Source organism: Delphinus delphis, chromosome 4, assembly GCF_949987515.2.
Source record: "Delphinus delphis chromosome 4, mDelDel1.2, whole genome shotgun sequence".
Lineage (NCBI taxonomy): Eukaryota > Metazoa > Chordata > Mammalia > Artiodactyla > Delphinidae > Delphinus > Delphinus delphis.
In genome coordinates, this window is record NC_082686.1 from 38,464,320 (window position 1) to 38,482,319 (window position 18,000).

Sequence of the window (18,000 nt, forward strand, 5' to 3'; positions counted from 1 at the left end):
TATGAGCTCCCATGGTCCCCTGTCCTTCCTCTCTCATAGCGCTTACCACACTTGATTGTCTTTATTTAAATGTTCCTTTATCTTCATAAACTGCAAGAAACTCTACTGATCTCTAACACAGTGCCTAGTAATCCATAGGTATTCGCTGTATGTCTTCTGAATAGATGAATAATGAACATATTCAAGGAGTACACATAGATGCAGCCAGCCCAAGATGTGCTATAAATATAAGATTAAAAATATCAATAATGAAAACAGTAACAGCTAACTCTTAGTGAGCCCTTACTAAGTGCAGATGCTTTTCTCAGCACTTTCAGCCATTAACTCCTTTTATCTTTATTGCAACCCTAGAAGAAAGAGAATTGTTATGGGCTTCATTGTTATGAAAATAATTTGCATAATAATTATTCTTCTGATATCTCCACTTTCCTAGTATGACCTATTTTTTTTCTACTTATCTTCCCATTATTAAATGCTTTAATGAAGTGAGAGCAATTTTGTTATAAATTACCAATCTAAAAAGAGTATTACCTGCTCCAAAATAGATACAATTCAAGATATATCTGTATCTTAGAACATTTTGTGGAAAACAACATAGAAAAATAAATACTGGCAGGGAAGTCCATGCAGTAATTAAAAGAATAGACACGTTTTGTGTATTTCTGTACTATGCACAGGAGAGAAGGCATGCAGCAGCAAAGCCACTGTCACTAAATCCAGAATATTTTTATATGCAGATGTTCAGGAATCCAGTTAGGATTGAAATAAAGTAAATGTATCATGATTTTTAAAATATCAAAAGTTCAACCTTGATCATACAATTTTATTTTGCTGAAAATGTCTCATGAACTTCTTGCTAACTCCACATCTTTTGCGATGTGTTTTCATCTTGAATGAATTTATTTTGTCATCAAGGTTAGCATTTTCTGAAGTGTGAGTGGTGTCTTCTCTGCTACTTAATTTTCTGAGGTCATCCCCCAACCTTTCTAAAATTTCCTACTTGTCCTTGTGTCTTTAATCCTGCACTTGGAAACGTGGGAACAAAGCTGAATTGTTAGAGCTCACGAACTGAACACACCAACACTCTTCCTCTTGATTTCTTGCCACATTTGAAACATTCTGTGATTCATTGAAGGTTACTTTGAGTTACAGCATCAAGCATTGTGGCAAATATATTCAATATCCAATTTTTATGTTCTTAAAATATACTTGTGATACATATGAAAAATAGGATGAGAAGCATTTTTATTATTTCTTTTTCCAGTGGTAAGAAGAACTAAGAAGAACTCAGATCTTTTAGTTGAACAGTTTTATAGTTTAATAAATCTATTTTATTGAGCCTATTTTAAGGTTTTATTAACCTATTTTAATGTAGAAAAAATGTCAAATGCTGTGGTGCAAGATAATTAGAGTTTCAGACATCACTCTGATGTTGCTGTGACATTGAGAGAAAAAAAAAAACAACTTTGAACTATTATTTTATCACCTAATTTACTAAGCTAGCTCCTCCGTGCTGTCAGTGTGCTTATCCACAGGGGAACAAACATAACTTCAAATGTGACACTACTTACCACATCTCACAATTTAATAAGCTGAGTAAAAACTTGATTCATGAAAGTAAACACAACTCTCTCAGAAGACTCTTTACAAAATTAGATATAAGTATTGAATTTAGATTTCAGAGAAGAGAGCAATTCAATATTAACTAAAATATGTGCAATAGATCTTTTAAAAAAAAGTAATTAACCAGAAGTCTTGAGAACAGGAACGAAAGAATGTAGATTAAAGTTGGAGATGGTAAAACATGGGGAGTCAGTGGGAGCTGAGAAACTCCAGAGCTGAGGCAAGAAGGCGGTAGCAGCAGTGGTCGTGAAAAGACATCTAAATTTCACCCTCACTTTAACCCTAGTCCTAGCATCTAACCCTAACCTGTCCCTAGTCAATGAACATAAACTCATTGTGGAATTATGTTTGGGGAGAAAAAGGACTACATATGCCTGATCATAAAGGGAACCAGTTGTAAACTGAGCTTCTTTTTTCCAAAAGAAAATACTTTTCAAATGTTTTCAGTATTTCATATGTTAAACTCTTAAAGATATTCTTGGCATGGTTAGATGTCATCTTGCAATATTTATTTATCAATTTAATAATATATTTAAATTAATATATTTTATAAAATTCAGTAAGAAACAGTGCTTTATTCTCATAGCTCAGGGAAGTTTTATTCAAAGTTCTCATGTATATATTTGACATCAGAGTCTTGCTGTCACCAAAGCCACTTGAGTCATCTCACATGATTTTCCTAGAGCACAGCTTCACATCTATTTAAGTTGTTTAAGATATTACAGCACTTTTTGATTTGATGCTGGCATTGGAAATTTTAGTGCACGTCGAAATTATCTATCTGCTATTCATAATTTACACAAGGTAATCACTTAATATATTCCTTAAAGAATCTTTTAAAGATGTGACAACCATCCCTTGTAATTATCAAGTCATATACTTATGACTAAGTCCATGTTAAATGCTGTCTACTTTTATTGTTCTATTCGTAAAGTTTGTGTCAGGTGATTTCCGAAATTGTTCAGAGCTAGTGCTAAAAGAGGTCATTTGGTAAGCATGTAGAGCCTTTATAAGGACTGATATCCGCAGTAACTATTTTTTTTTCAATTTTTTAAATTGAGGTATAGTTGATGTATATAATGTTATATGTGTCAGGTGTACAACGTAATGATTCACAGTTTTTACAGTTTATACTCTATAGTTATTATAAAATATTGACTATATTGCCTGTGCTGTACAATATATCCTGGTTGCTTATTTATTTTACACATAGTAGCTTGTACCTCTTAATCCTCTGCCCCTATCTTGCCCCTCCCCTACCCCTCTCCCCATTGGTAACCACTAGTTTGTTCTCTGTATCTGTGAGTCTGTTAACAAAGGAGTGGGCAGAGTGTTGGAAAATCATAAGGCACAGTGTACTACCCCATGGTTGGTAACAGGAAAGTTGTTATCAATCTTCAGACCGAAAAATGAAAGAGGAGATAATGATTTCCAAGATAAGAAAGGAACAGTATAGAGGCCTTTAAATGTGAAACCTAGCCAGCTTGATGTGACCCTATAGGAAGTAGATTCTCACCTCTCTCTCCTTTCTTTGCTGTGAACTCCTGAAAGGGTCATGTATTTGTCTAACTTAAGTAGAAGCCAGAGCAGGAAAGCCCACCCTGTAAGTCAGCCTCCCAGGGCAGAAACAGGATAAGGGTAGATTGTGGGGTGTGGATCTTTCACAGGGAAAACTTTATTCCCTCTCTGCTCCTTGAGTGTGTGTGTGTATGTGCATGTGTGATAACAAAGTAACTCAGGCTGTTCCCAAAACGAGTGACATTTGGGATTTGTATTCTGGCTATATTATATTTGAATCCAGAAAGAGAGAAGACAAAGAACTACCTGGGGAGAGAGCATCCATTCTTATGCCTCCTGTCTCCTAAACCACACTAAAACATTACTGCCCAACTTCAAACACTAAAAACCAGATTACCCCACCTGTAGAAAGGAAAGAGCCCTGGATGTTTTATTCTTCAGGTAAATAAAGAAGTTTCATTGTGTAAATGTAGAGTTGAAGTAACAAAAATAATTTTCAGAAAGAATTTAATCATTCAGTTATCAAATGTGAAAAATTATCTGGAGAACATTGGTCAATTAAAATAGATAAAGGAAAAGGATATCAAAGCAGAGTCGGAATTACAAATCAACTTGAGAAAATGAAAAGTAGACTTTCCAGGATTGACTGTGGTCAATTCTTTTCTTACTGGGTAGGTACACATAAAAGATGTGCACAGAGAGATTCTTGTCATGCAGCTGCAAAAGTAGGCAGGTCAGCTTCCTGCTTACATCTGATTGATGATATTGTTTTTCCTTTTCATATGACAGAATTTGTAAAAAAAAAAAAAAAAAAAAGCCACAACTGCACTCCCAGGGACATTGGGAGTTGTATACAGAAGATGTATGGTTTGTATACAACATTCAAACAAATCAAGTACTTTTCAAATGCTGTACTTTATTAGAAAAGTACTAAGACAATCCTGGCTTTGATGAGGCAAAAGAGAGAGCACACTATAAAGGGATGTTGAAGGGGACACCAGGAGGAAGAGCTTCTATGCCCTCTCCTGACATTCCACCCTTCCAGCATTGATGTAGTTACCACTCTGAAAGCTCCCCCATTACTGTTGTTCAAGAGTTTTTATTGAGACTTCATTACTTAGGCACAATTAGTTAAATGATAGCAATGTGATTGAACCCTGTTAGATGTTTCCCTGTCCCCTGGAGGTTGCAGGGTGGGGCTGAAAGTTCCAACACTTTAATCACTTGGCCAGCCCCTCCCTTTAAACTATGGAAGGGCCTACCATTTAGTCATCTTGTTAGCATAAACTCAAATAGAATTGAAAGGAGTTTATTATGAATAACAAAGGAAATGTATGTCATTCATGGATTTTGAAATTAGAAGGGTTTTTGAAGTTCTTGTACCAGGTTCCTGGCACAAAGACCAAATATACATATTATTATTATACCACAGCATAAGAAGGGATTTATTGGTTTAGATGTATGAAAAGTCCAGGGTGAATCTGGCTTTAGACATAATTGAATGCAAGTGTTCAAATAATACCACTATCATTATATCTCTTTCTTGTCAAATTTTAGCTCTACCTTTTTCTTACTTGGCTTTATTCCTAGTTGATCTTTGACCATAGTAGGCAATGATGGATTCTAATAGTTCCAGGTTTTCTTTATCTACATGATTGTCTCTTCCAAAGTCAGAACAGTCAGAATGAGAAAAAGTGAGATGCATATTTGTGCGCTTTCTCTTTCTCTTTCTCCCCCGCCCCTTCACTCTTTCCTTCTTTCTCTTTGTGTGTTTATATCAATCCCTGAAAGCAGATTTTGGCCAGTGTGGGTCTTATGTCTGTTCTAGACTAATTACCATTTCAGAAGAATTGGGATTGGCTGTTTTGGAAGGAATCAGAAACAAATGATTGGCTTTTGTCACCCTCATGCCTCACCCCTTTGAATGAAAATCAGTTTCTGAAAGTAAAGGATGCTAGGCAGAACAGAAAATAGTAAATGTCCACTTCAAGTCTTTTGGAGATATTTCCCTGAAGTATCATTTTTAATGAAGAAAAGAGTGCAATAATAAGACAGTGAGCAGTGTGTAGACCTTCAGGCAATTAAAGAAACAGAGTAAAGCCTGGAGTGTTAGAGTTAGTCATTAAATATTAGTGAGAATAAATATTTCAGCAAATCTCTCTCATCGTTATTTTTATTAAAAACCACAAAAGTATGTTTTCTTGCTTCTAACAGTCTTCCTCTGTCCAGAAAATTTTAAATGTCTTTGCAGAAATAAACTTATGTTACTAAGTATCCACTTCAACTTCAAAATGAAGTTGATGTTGTGATCTTAAAGTTTGCTTTAAAATTAGAAAATTAATTTCCCTAAGCCTTTAAAAGGAACTGTTAATTTGTCATGATAATTGAACAAACTGAGAATTCTCTTTCAACTCAGCATGTGGTGTTTCTTGTTTATAAATTTGTTTTTAAGGATTTTTGAAGGAGCTGATTAATTTTGATAAAATCTTCTAAGTCTCTAACGGTAGAAAGATGAATCTTTCTTTCTTTGGGTCCTTCAATTTCTTATTTTGAAATGACACATTTAATGGCTTGTAGCAATTGGGGTATTTTTTTTCTTTTAAAAATAAGACTTCAATGAAATTTGTTTAATGAGTGAACAACAGAAAGGTATGTGATTATATTCATTATGGTTTGCCAATAAGAAATCATAAGTAATTTCTAAATAACAAGATTGTTATAGCAGATGATATATAATATTTGAAAGCATTACATGTACAATAGACATATAAGTAATTTATTTAACTACATTGGTCACAATAGTTCTACTTCATATTGTATTTATCCAAGTATGATATTTGTAAAAGAAAATCATATGATAACTGTTTGACATTTTGATCTTGACATTATATGTGTTACATTTATTTTTCAGATATATAGACACCATATTAAATATGAAAACTATCAGACTGCTGTCAAATAATTGGTCTTTCAAATTATCTTAGCATAGATAGTAAGATCATATTACTAATTTTTTTAGTCTTCTCCTATTTTGACTCAATTGAACATTATTGAATAGTGCTCTGTGATGGAAAATGGATTGCTGTTTTATTTTCAACTTCTTTATCTCTATGACTTTATGAACTTTTGGTAAGGTTATTCCCAAAAGTTGAAAGTGTAAGATGCAGGAAAATTTTTTATTTTAATTTTTTATTTTATTTTATTTTTTTACATCTTTAGTGGAGTATAATTGCTTTACGATGGTGTGTTAGTTTCTGGTTAATAACAAAGTGAATCAGTTATACATATACATATGTTACGATATCTCTTCCCTCTTGCGTCTCCCTCCCTCCCACCCTGCCTATCCCACCCCTCTGGGTGGTCACAAAGCACCGAGCTGATCTCCGTGTGCTAAGTGGCTGCTTCCCACTAGCTATCTATTTTACGTTTGGTAGTGTATATATGTCCATGCCACTCTCTCACTTTGTCTCAGCTTACCCTTCCCCTTCCCCATATCTTCAAGTCCATTATCTAGTAGGTCTGTGTCTTTATTCCTGTCTTACACCTAGGTTCTTTATGACATTTTTTTTCTTAAATTCCATATATATGTGTTAGCATATGGTATTTGTCTTTCTCTTTCTGACTTACTTCACTCTGTATGACAGACTCTAGGTCTATCCACCTCATTACAAATAGCTCAATTTCATTTCTTTTTATGGCTGAGTAATATTCCATTGTATATATATGCCGCATCTTCTTTCTCCATACATCCAATGATGGACACTTAGGTTGTTTCCATGTCCTGGCTATTGTAAATAGAGCTGCAATGAACATTTTGGTACATGACTCTTTTTGAATTATGGTTTTCTCAGGGTATCTGCCCAGTAGTGGGATTGCTGGGTCATATGATAGTTATATTTGTAGTTTTTTAAGGAACCTCCATACTGTTCTCCATAGTGGCTGTACCAATTCACATTCCCACCAGCAGTGCAAGAGTGTTCCCTTTTCTCCACACCCTCTCCAGCATTAACTGTTTCTAGATTTTTTGATAATGGCCATTCTGATGGGTGTGAGATGATATCTCATTGTAGGTTTGATTTGCATTTCTCTAATGATTAATGATGTTGAGCATTCTCTCATGTGTTTGTTGGTATCTGTATATCTTCTTTGGAGAAATGTCTATTTAGGTCTTCTGCCCATTTTTGGATTGGGTTGTTTGTTTTTTTGGTATTGACCTGCATGAGCTGCTTGTAAATTTTGGAGATTAATCCTTTGTCAGCTGCTTTGTTTGCAAATATTTTCTCCCATTCTAAGGGTTGTCTTTTCGTCTTGTTTATGGTTTCCTTTGCTGTGCAAAAGCTTTGAAGTTTCATTAAGTCCCATTTGTTTATTTTTGTTTTTATTTCCATTTCTCTACTAGGTGGGTCAAAAAGGATCTTGCTGTGATTTATATCATAGAGTGTCCTGCCTATGTTTTCCTCTAAGAGTTTGATAGTTTCTGGCCTTATATTTAGGTCTTTAATCCATTTTGAGCTTATTTTTGTGTATGGTGTTAGGGAGTGATCTAATCTCATACTTTTAAAAGTAACTGTCCAGTTTTCCCAGCACCACTTATTGAAGAGGCTGTCCTTTCTCCACTGTACATTCCTGCCACCTTTATCAAAGATAAGGTGTCCATATGTGCATGGGTTTATCTCTGGGCTTTCTATCCTGTTCCATTGATCTATCTTTCTGTTTTTGTGCCAGTACCATACCGTCTTGATAACTGTAGCTTTGTAGTATAGTCTGAAGCCAGGGAGCCTGATTCCTCCAGTTCCTTTTTTCATTCTCAAGATTGCTTTGGCTATTCGGGGTCTTTTGTATTTCCATAGAAATTGTGAAATATTTTGTTGTAGTTCTGTGGAAAATGCCAGTGGTAGTTTGATCGGGATTGCATTGAATCTGTAGATTGCTTTGGGTAGTAGAGTCATTTTCACAATGTTGATTCTTCCAATCCAAGAACATGGTATATCTCTCCATCTATTTGTATCATCTTTAATTTCTCTCATCAGTGTCTTATAATTTTCTGCATACAGGTCTTTTGTCTCCTTAAGTAGGTTTATTCCTAGATATTTTATTCTTTTTGTTGCAGTGGTAAATGGGAGTGTTTTCTTGATTTCACTTTCAGATTTTTCATCATTAGTGTATAGGAATGCCAGACATTTCTGTGCATTCATTTTGTATCCTGCTACTTTACCAAATTCATTGATTAGCTCTAGTAGTTTTCTGGTAGCATCTTTAGGATTCTCTATGTATAGTATCATGTCATCTGCAAACAGTGACAGCTTTACTTCTTCTTTTCTGATTTGTATTCCTTTTATTTCCTTCTCTTCTCTGATTGCTGTGGCAAAAACTTCCAAAACGTTGTTGAATAAGAGTGGTGAGAGTGGGCAACCTTGTCTTGTTCCTTATCTTAGTGGAAATGCTTTCAGTTTTTCACCATTGAGGATGATGTTGGTTGTGGGTTTGTCATATATGGCCTTTATTATGTTGAGGAAAGTTCCCTTTATGCCTACTTTCTGCAGGGTTTTTATCATAAATGGGTGTTGAATCTTGTCAAAATCTTTCTCTGCATCTATTGAGATGATCATATGGTTTTTCTCCTCAATTTGTTAATATGGTGTATCACGTTGATTGATTTGCTTATATGGAAGAATCCTTGCATTCCTGGAATAAACCCCACTTGATCATGGTGTATGATCCTTTTAATGTGCTGTTGGATTCTGTTTGCTAGTATTTTGTTGAGGATTTTTTTTCATCTATGTTCATCAGTGATATTGGCCTGTAGCTTTCTTTTTATCTGACATCTTTGTCTGGTTTTGGTATCAGGGTGATGGTGGCCTCGTAGAATGAGTTTGGGAGTGTTCCTCCCTCTGCTATATTTTGGAAGAGTTTGAGAAGGATAAGTGTTAGCTCCTCTCTAAATGTTTGATAGAATTCGCCTGTGAAGCCATCTGGTCCTGGGCTTTTGTTTGTTGGAAGATTTTTAATCACAGTTTCAATTTCAGTGCTTGTGATTGGTCTGTTCATATTTTCTATTTCTTCCTGATTTAGTCTTGGCACATTGGGCATTTCTGAGAATTTGTCCATTTGTTCCAGGTTGTCCAATTTATTGGCATAGGGTTGCTTGTAGTAATCTCTCATGATCTTTTGTATTTCTGCAGTGTCAGTTGTTACTTCTCCTTTTCATTTCTAAATCTATTGAGTCTTCTCCCTTTTTGTCTTGATGAGTCTGGCTAATGGTTTATCAATTTTGTTTATCTTCTCAAAGAACCATCTTTTAGTTTTATTGATCTTTGCTATCGTTTCCCTCATTTCTTTTTCATTTAGTTCTGATCTGATCTTTATGATTTCTTTCCTTCTGCTAACTTTGGGGTTTTTTTGTTCTTCTTTCTCTAATTGCTTTAGGTGCAAGGTTAGGTTGTTTATTCGAGATGTTTCCTGTTTCTTAAGGTAGGATTGTATTGCTATAAACTTCCCTCTTAGAACTGTTTTTGCTGCATCCCATCAGTTTTGGGTTGTCGCGTCTCTATTGTCATTTGTTTCTAGGTATTTTTTAATTTCCTCTTTGATTTCTTCAGTGGTCAATTCGTTATTAAGTAGTGTATTGTTTAGCCTCCATGTGTTTGTATTTTTTACAGATCTTTTCCTGTAATTGATATCTAGTCTCATAGCATTGTGGTCGGAAAAGATACTTGATACAATTTCAGTTTTCTTAAATTTACCAAGGCTTGATTTGTGACCCAAGATATGATCGATCCTGGGGAATGTTCCATGAGCAGTTGAGAAGAATGTGTATTCTGTTGTTTTGGATGGAATGTCCTATAAATATCAATTAAGTCCATCTTGTTTAATGTATCATTTAAAGCTTGTGTTTCCTTATTTGTTTTCATTTTGGATGATCTGTCCATTGGTGAAAGTGGGGTGTTAAAGTCCCCTACTGTGAATGTGTTACTGTTGATTTCCCCTTTTATGGCTGTTAATATTTGCCTTATGTATTGAGGTGCTCCTATGTTGGGTGCATAAATATTTACAATTGTTATGTCTTCTTCTTGGATCGATCCCTTGATCATTATGTAGTGTCCTTCTTTGTTTCTTGTAATAGTCTTTATTTTAAAGTCTTCTTTTTGTCTGATATGAGAATTGCTACTCCAACTTTCTTTTGATTTCCATTTGCATGGAATATCTTTTTCCATCCCCTCACTTTCAGTCTGTATGTGTCTCTAGGTCTGAAGTGGGTCTCTTGTAGACAGCATATATATAGGTCTTGTTTTTATATCCATTCAGCCAGTCTGTGTCTTTTGGTGGGAGCATTTAATCCATTTACATTTAAGGTAATTATCGATATGTATGTTCCTATTCCCAGTTTCTCAATTGTTTTGGGTTTGTTATTGTAGGTATTTTCCTGATGCAGGAAAATTTTACAGAATTGAATCTCCTGCACAGTAGTGAAAGTAGGATACCATGGTTTTAATAAAAATGTCATTTCAGATAATTCATTGATTTCTATTTGGGTTAACTGAGCTCAAGAGAGTAAGATTATCTTAAGTGGAAATTGCTGAATATTAGCTGTTTATGGCCTCGTAAAATATTAATGTTAAGTAAAGGATAGCCTCCACTAATAAACTTTGCCATGTACTTGGACTTAAATGCCACAACAATAATAAGGAGATTAACATTTATAATGTACTTGGAATATTATAAGAAAGGAACTAAAGATAAAAGTTTGGCTTATAGATGTGTATTTGCTCATCCTTTTCTGTATTCATACATTCAGAAATTTTTATTGAGCACCTACTACATGAAAGGCAAATTGTGCTAAGTTCTTGGCTTATAAAAGTAAAGAAACATGGTTCATATATTTTAGGAGCTTACAATTGAAGGGGCACAAACACCTTGATCCTGGCTTTATGAAGCAAATAATCTGGTCAGTGAGATAGATAAATGAATAATTCAAAGAAAGTGTGATACATTTCAGGGATTTATAGTCACTGGATGTTATAGAGACAAAAGTAGAGGCATATTTCATAAACTGTAATAAGAGCTTGAATAAGAAGAGTGACAAAGACTAAGTTTTGAAGGCTTAATAGACGTTGAATCAAATGATGAAGGGAAGGGCTAAAGCAGACAAATGCAGTGGGAAGGGACATAGTGTTGTAGATTCTGGCGACTTCAAGTTTTTTATGGTTTAAGTATATAGTATAGAGAGTAGAGTTATGGGAAATGAGGCTAGGGAGTGAAAGATGATTCAGATTCTAAAGGAGGATTTTTAATTTAATCTTTATGATCCATTGAAGACTCTTTAATTAGTAAGTGACCTATTCAAATTTATGCTTTAAAAGAGTTTCTAGGTAATAGAGGATTGCTTTATCCTAGGCCAACCCAATTTAGTAAGTAAGTTGAAGTTTTATAGATTTCACCAGGGTGTGGAAAGGACGTAAACTACCATAGACCGACAGATGGAAAAGTGCAAAGTTGAGTTACTTTATTTGTTTTTTAATTACTCTTGATATATTATTGGCTTGGCAGTGCTCACTTAGAGATGAAGGGAGGTAGAGAAACAATAATGGGCAGGGATATATATAAAATGAAAAGTGTTTTCTTGGTAGCACAGAGTTCAGTAAATTAGTGCCAGGTTGGTACTGTCACATAATTTGCTGGTAGGCGCACAACAGAGCAGCTTGTAAGAACAGATGAGCCAGGGCACAAATAAAGCAATGAACATAAATCAGAGAAACTTAATTTACCATTAGACATCTAGATGGCGGTCAGTGAGCTGATCATTATTACCATACTGCCATGCACAGAGGAGACTCAAAAAATATTTGTTGATGGTAATAATAAACTCACAAAGAAACATGACTAGCATTTCCCACCCCCATTTAGGCCATCTTTGTCCAGAAAGTACTTAGAGGTTTATTGTGATTAGTCAAAGGTGCTTTGCAGAGAACTATTTTGATGATTATCTGAACCTTAAAATACTTTAATATATCATGTGTTTCTTTCTAAAACAGAGGCAAATTTATTTATGCAATTTATTTTATTTTCAGTTGAATGTCTCATCTGTTTATATTGATTCAATATTTAGTTTGGTTTTATTTGAAAAAAAGGTTTAAGTATATAATCCATTAAATTTAAAGACAAGTATTACTAAATATGAGTGAGACTTTCAGTGTAGCAGTAATCTCACCCAGGATTAATCTTTGACTATTATGTTGCCAATTTGATTTGAACTTATCAGTCTCACATAAATTCCTCATTTTTTTGTGCACTGTAAGTCTCAGTGTTCTTGCTTGGCTGTTGAAAAACTTGCCCATGTGTTTCTTTATTTTGCCAAAAAAAGAGAAGAAATATAAATATCATTTTTAATCCATGGTCCTGAGCATGAAAAGAGGTAAACTAGGGGTGGGACACAAAACCTAAAATAAATTATTTATATATGGTATACTGAAATCTAATAAAATTCATGTCACTAATAGGAAATAAATAACACCATTGAATATGTAGCTCAGCCTATTATTTGGGACAGATTCTCATTCACTGTTTGAATTGGGCCTTAAACAGAGGCTGATTTCATTTTTTTTAAAGTTTAGAAAACAATTACATCAATTACAATAACTTTAACTTTAATCTTTTTCATTATTGTTAGAAATTTTTATCTGAATATAAAGACACTGTTTGAATTGCTCTGTTACAGTTGTTCATTCCTGCCTAGCTCTCTTCTTCGTTGTCCCAATTTTCCTCAAGTACATCTGTTTAAAGCATTTAAAATTCAAACAAGCAGAAAAAAAAGCAACACAAAATTTAAACTCTTTTACTTATGGTGAAATACACTATACACAATACCACACAATACAATAAAAGAACTTATGCTCTTTTATAAGCAATCATGATCGCGCCTACATGTACATTTAGAAATACTGATCTCTAGGATTTTTCTGGTCTCTATTCCATCATTGTAGATGATAGTTAAGTGTGGCATGGAGGAAGGGATAAATAGGAAAGAGGAGGGATTTATATCCTATTTATTCATAAGTTGACACATAACATTTCTGCTTATATTCCATTAGCCATAATATATCAATATTTACATGGCTACACCTAGCTGCAAGAGAATCCAAAAATAGAGTGTTTATGCTAGAAGTCACATGCCGAGATAAAACTCAAGAAGGGAGATCAGATATTGAGAAATGATTAGCAGTCTCTACCACATTTAGTATCTTGGGAATTTTGTGTCCTCTCTCTACTTTGATATTTGTTTATTAGTTTTTAAACAGCAGAATTTCAAACTATTTTTCCCATGGACTTTCTCCAAACTCTATTATAAACATTTCCTATGAGAATAAAAGATTTGTGGTAAATAAATGCACATGGTAAATACATAAACTTAAAAAATAACAAATACATTTATGAGAAAGAGACCCCAATACTTATTTTCTTAGTGTATTACTGTTCCATAAAATATGAGAAAGACCTTTTGTGATTTCTATTGGAATGTTTTTTATCATTTCATTTTTATAAAAGAAACATCCATATATAATGTCAGATTTGTGAGAAATACAAAGTTTTCTGAACTCTCACTGCTCTGAAAGAAATGCTTTTCTAATAATAAAATGTACATGTTGGGAAAATGTTGAAATCAATGTGCTAGTTGTTATGTTCAAAATTCCATTACTGTTAATGAGATTTGCAGGCATAACTTGCATAGCAAGTTTCTCTGAAAATTTTCCCAGCTGTGTCCTTGAAAGGTACCTACTTCTTCTTCTTCTTCTTTTTTTAATCATTTTATCAGAGCAGTTGCTTTTCAGTTTATCAATTTGTGTGTTAATGGCATCTATTCTACATGAAATGTTGGACTTAATTGTACAGGAAAAATAAGGTGTTTGTCTACTGCATCTATGAGTCACAAACAACTCATTGACATGAACCTTAGCACCTTAGCATAGTTCTGGTATTGAACTTCTGCATAATTCGTTATAAAAGAACATGAAGCATTCAGAAGTCAGTGTTCTTTCAGGGATGCGCTGAAGTATTAGCAGCACAAGGAAATATGCCTTTTCTATACATAATTTACATGAGGCAGCGGATACATTTTATGGTTCCTAATAGAGTTATTTTGATCCCATTTCAGTGGTTTAGAATTATTTTAAAAGTAATATATTAAGAGAAAGTATATTAAACCCAATTTTCTCAACATATCTTATTATTTTCTGTTTTGTATGCATTTCCTTGGAAGACAATTAATAGTGATTAAATCCATATTTCTTAAAAATATTTTAAAAATGTGTGATATATTCACATGATCTAAAAAACAAAATGCTAAAAGGTATATACCCTTTAAGATTTGTTAACATGATTTTTATCTCATCATCTCTTACTTATACCACACAGACTTGCTACTTCCTAAGAAATAGAAAATTGGTTTATATCATACACAATTCCTGTTGACAATATTTTATATTATCAGAGCTAATGCCTTTGGCCATTACCTTTAACTTGATTCTCTGCAAAGCGGGAGCGAAAGTAGGTATTAGGATCACCTACAGAAACATTTGCAAAACACACCTCACTACCACCACCTTCCCAAACTGTGCGTTACTGAACCACAAAGTATTTATCATAATTTGACATTTTGTGTTCTTTTGGTTTGGTACATAAATAGAGATGGGAACCTCTTTTCTAGAAACTCTAATACACATTTATATTTTCCATTAAAAAAAATAATTACCAGGTCCTTAAAAGGAAAAAAATATATAATTATTCTCCATGTGTCCATAGGGACAAAACCTGAGTAAAAGCAATTAATTCTATGAATAAAAACTGTCAACCCTATAAAATAAAAACAGGAAGGACATTATATTAGTAACAGCATAATGAATTCAGCAACATAATTGTGCTGTCTTCCATACACATCAGGCTTCTAGTACTTATGAACTCTGCCCTCAAGGAGCTTATAATCTTTAATGGCTTTATGATGAACACCCAAATATAAGTCAAACAATGAACATGCACAGTAATCTATTTTTATATGGTCAGAGAAGAATCTCGGAATGTTTATTTGTTAAATAAATTAAATGTTAGATAAAAGCAATGCAATAAGAATTATAAAGTCATGTATCCAAGTAGAAAGAAACAATAAAATGTGCCCATTGTGTTAGGTGAGATGCTCCAGGAAAGAACTCTGAGATAGAGATTTGCATGCAAAGGAAGCAGGGTTGGCCAGAAGTCAAAGTTGTAATGCAGTCATGCAAAACTCTCAACTGATCCCTCCAGGGGTATGGAGCTAGAACTACTTTTAAAAGTTGTCCCTCTCATAGTACCATGCCCTGGGGGTTGGGGGGTGTGACATTCGTGAGTTAGCTTTTCTTGACTGAAGACAATTCCAAGAGAATGACTCAGCTGAGAGTCTCCCAGTTGCTGGGGAATGAGCGCCTCAGGCCTGATGTGGGATCTGGGGAATGCCCACCAGTATCCGTTCTCCCTAATTTACTTTAAGATAGGGAGTTATGAGTAGATAACCTGGGTTTTGAAGAATTACTAAATGAAAGGAGGAAGGTACCTTGATTTGGGTTGGAAAGATTGTTCAAATAAGTATGGCATAATTTAAAATTTTAACACTGGAAATCCTTTACACAGGTAAGTGAACCCAGGAACAAGTCGTAGGTGGTGGAAGAAGATAAGTTGTAGTGCAGTAGGAAACCCCACATCATAAAGCAGACAGGAAAGTTTGTGACGAATGAACAAAGAAACTTGTTAATAGTGATGTTACGGTCCCCCGGAGGCCCTTCACCATTTGGCACCAATTTACCTTCTCCAGTGTTACTTCTTTTGGCACAATTCCCAGTTTGTTTCTTAAGCACTCACCGTTTACTGGAATGAACACTAATTTCACAAACTTAAGATGTTTCTCATGCTGCTCTTCTACCTCCCCTTTCTCCATTTCAAGTCCTCTCATCCTTAAAGTCCTATCTCAGTCCCCATTTTCCCACAAACCTTCCCTAGTTCCCTCCCTCCTTGAAAGTCCTACCTTTTCCTGGTAATTCATTGCATGTTCCTCTTTCCTCCCCTCCCCTCTCTTTTCCTCATCCTTTCCTCTCATTTTCTTGACTGTGACTCTTTTCTCATTTTTTTCTATAGCTTCATAATCTAGACATCAGGCTGGAGAATAGCGGCTTCTGTCCAAAGCTTCTCATCGAAGGGCTTTACATTTGTTTTCTCTGTCCGTACCTATATCCTCTTCACTGCTATTTCCTGGCTATCTTACTCACTACATTCCTTTTTACAATTATTCTACTTTGCCTTCCTTCCTCTTCTGTGCATTTTCTGACTTGTCTTGCAAGAACTCTGTCCTCCCTTATTATATTTTTAATAGGCATAGTCTATGATTATGTAATTTTGACACAAATTGAGGGAAATAAGAAGAAGAAAAGAATCTTACCATCTAGCGATATTATGTTAGCATGTTTCTTTTCCTCTTTCTACATTATGTTAAAAAATTCAGTCCCCATTGTATGCCTAATTTGTATCATTTCTTTGGCTAAATTCTTTAAGTACTTTCCACATACTAAAAATTCTTTGTGAATTTTTCCAGAAGAAAATAAAAGTATATGGAGATATACTATAAAATACTCCATTCCATTCTAAAATATATTTTAAAATGAAATAAGTAAGTAATAGGAATGAAAAATTCAGGTAATCAGTTAAAAAGAATTATTGATTATTAGTAATAGATGGAGTCACTGAGAGATAGGAAGTTTAAAACTACAAATGCAAAGACATCATGAGTAAGTATGCATGTATAAGGAAAAAGTGGATAAAGAATTTGATAAGAAGCTAGATTGTAGCTTAATAGGGACAAAAAGGAATAATTTTTTATGTTGACAATATAGAATTGAGCAAGACACTTCGTGTTCAAAGTCAAGTCTTTAGTATAAAGAAGTACTTGTTATACAACCAAACCTAAAATTAGCATTTGAAAGACTTAACGAGGATTGTTTTCCTATGTGACATGCTTATTCAGTTCCATATTCCTTATTCGTTGAGAGAAGTATCAAAGCACCACAGGTAGGGTTGTTTCCAGAAAGGAATGTGAAAATGACTGCTGTTCCTCCTAAACAATTTGCAATCCCAGAAATGATTAATAATAATTCCTTACATTTGTATAACAAAAGTGTTATAAGATCACTTTCATATTATCTCCTTTTATGTTCACAACAAAACTGTGAAGTAGGTATTATAATTATTCTATTTATAAATAGATAAACCAAGGTCAGAGAAGTTAAATGATTTACTGAAGATGGTATTGTTAGCAAAGGGTATCCAAACCTAACCTGATTCATTCTGGTTTTTTTGGTTATGTTTCTCTACTAATGTTAAGGAGGTGGGCTTTGTTGAGGATGACCAAAATTGTCATCCTTTTATAACACAGAAATTTCAATCTTAAATTCTTAATATTTATCCTCTTCTTGGTTGTTTGGTATATGTCTCAGTATATAGGAATAATATGTTTTCTAAGTTTTCACAAAAGAACTACATTAGTGGATATGAAATTCTTCTCTGACTTATAGCTGTTACACTTTTGTCTTCTGGCAGTTGCTACTGAAAATAAGTCATAATTCTCCTGCTTTTTTTGAGAAATACCTACTTGGATGATGCTAAAATTTTAAAATGTATTCTTAAAATATTAAACATTTGTAACATCTGACTAATTGAGTGTTCATTAATGTTGTCTATGAGGTGGTAAGGACATTCAGCCTTCAGATACATGTATTTCTATTTCAAGATTTATTTTTAATCTTCACAGCCCCAATTATGCTTAATCCTCCTTCAGATTTTCCCAAA

General features: G+C 34.1%; 1 protein-coding gene across 2 annotated transcripts in view; it reads left to right on the forward strand.

The window, feature by feature from the left end:
• The window catches only part of CADM2 (cell adhesion molecule 2), a 1,062,587-nt gene that overhangs the window by 773,257 nt on the left and 271,330 nt on the right, over positions 1-18,000 (forward strand). The window lies entirely within an intron of this gene.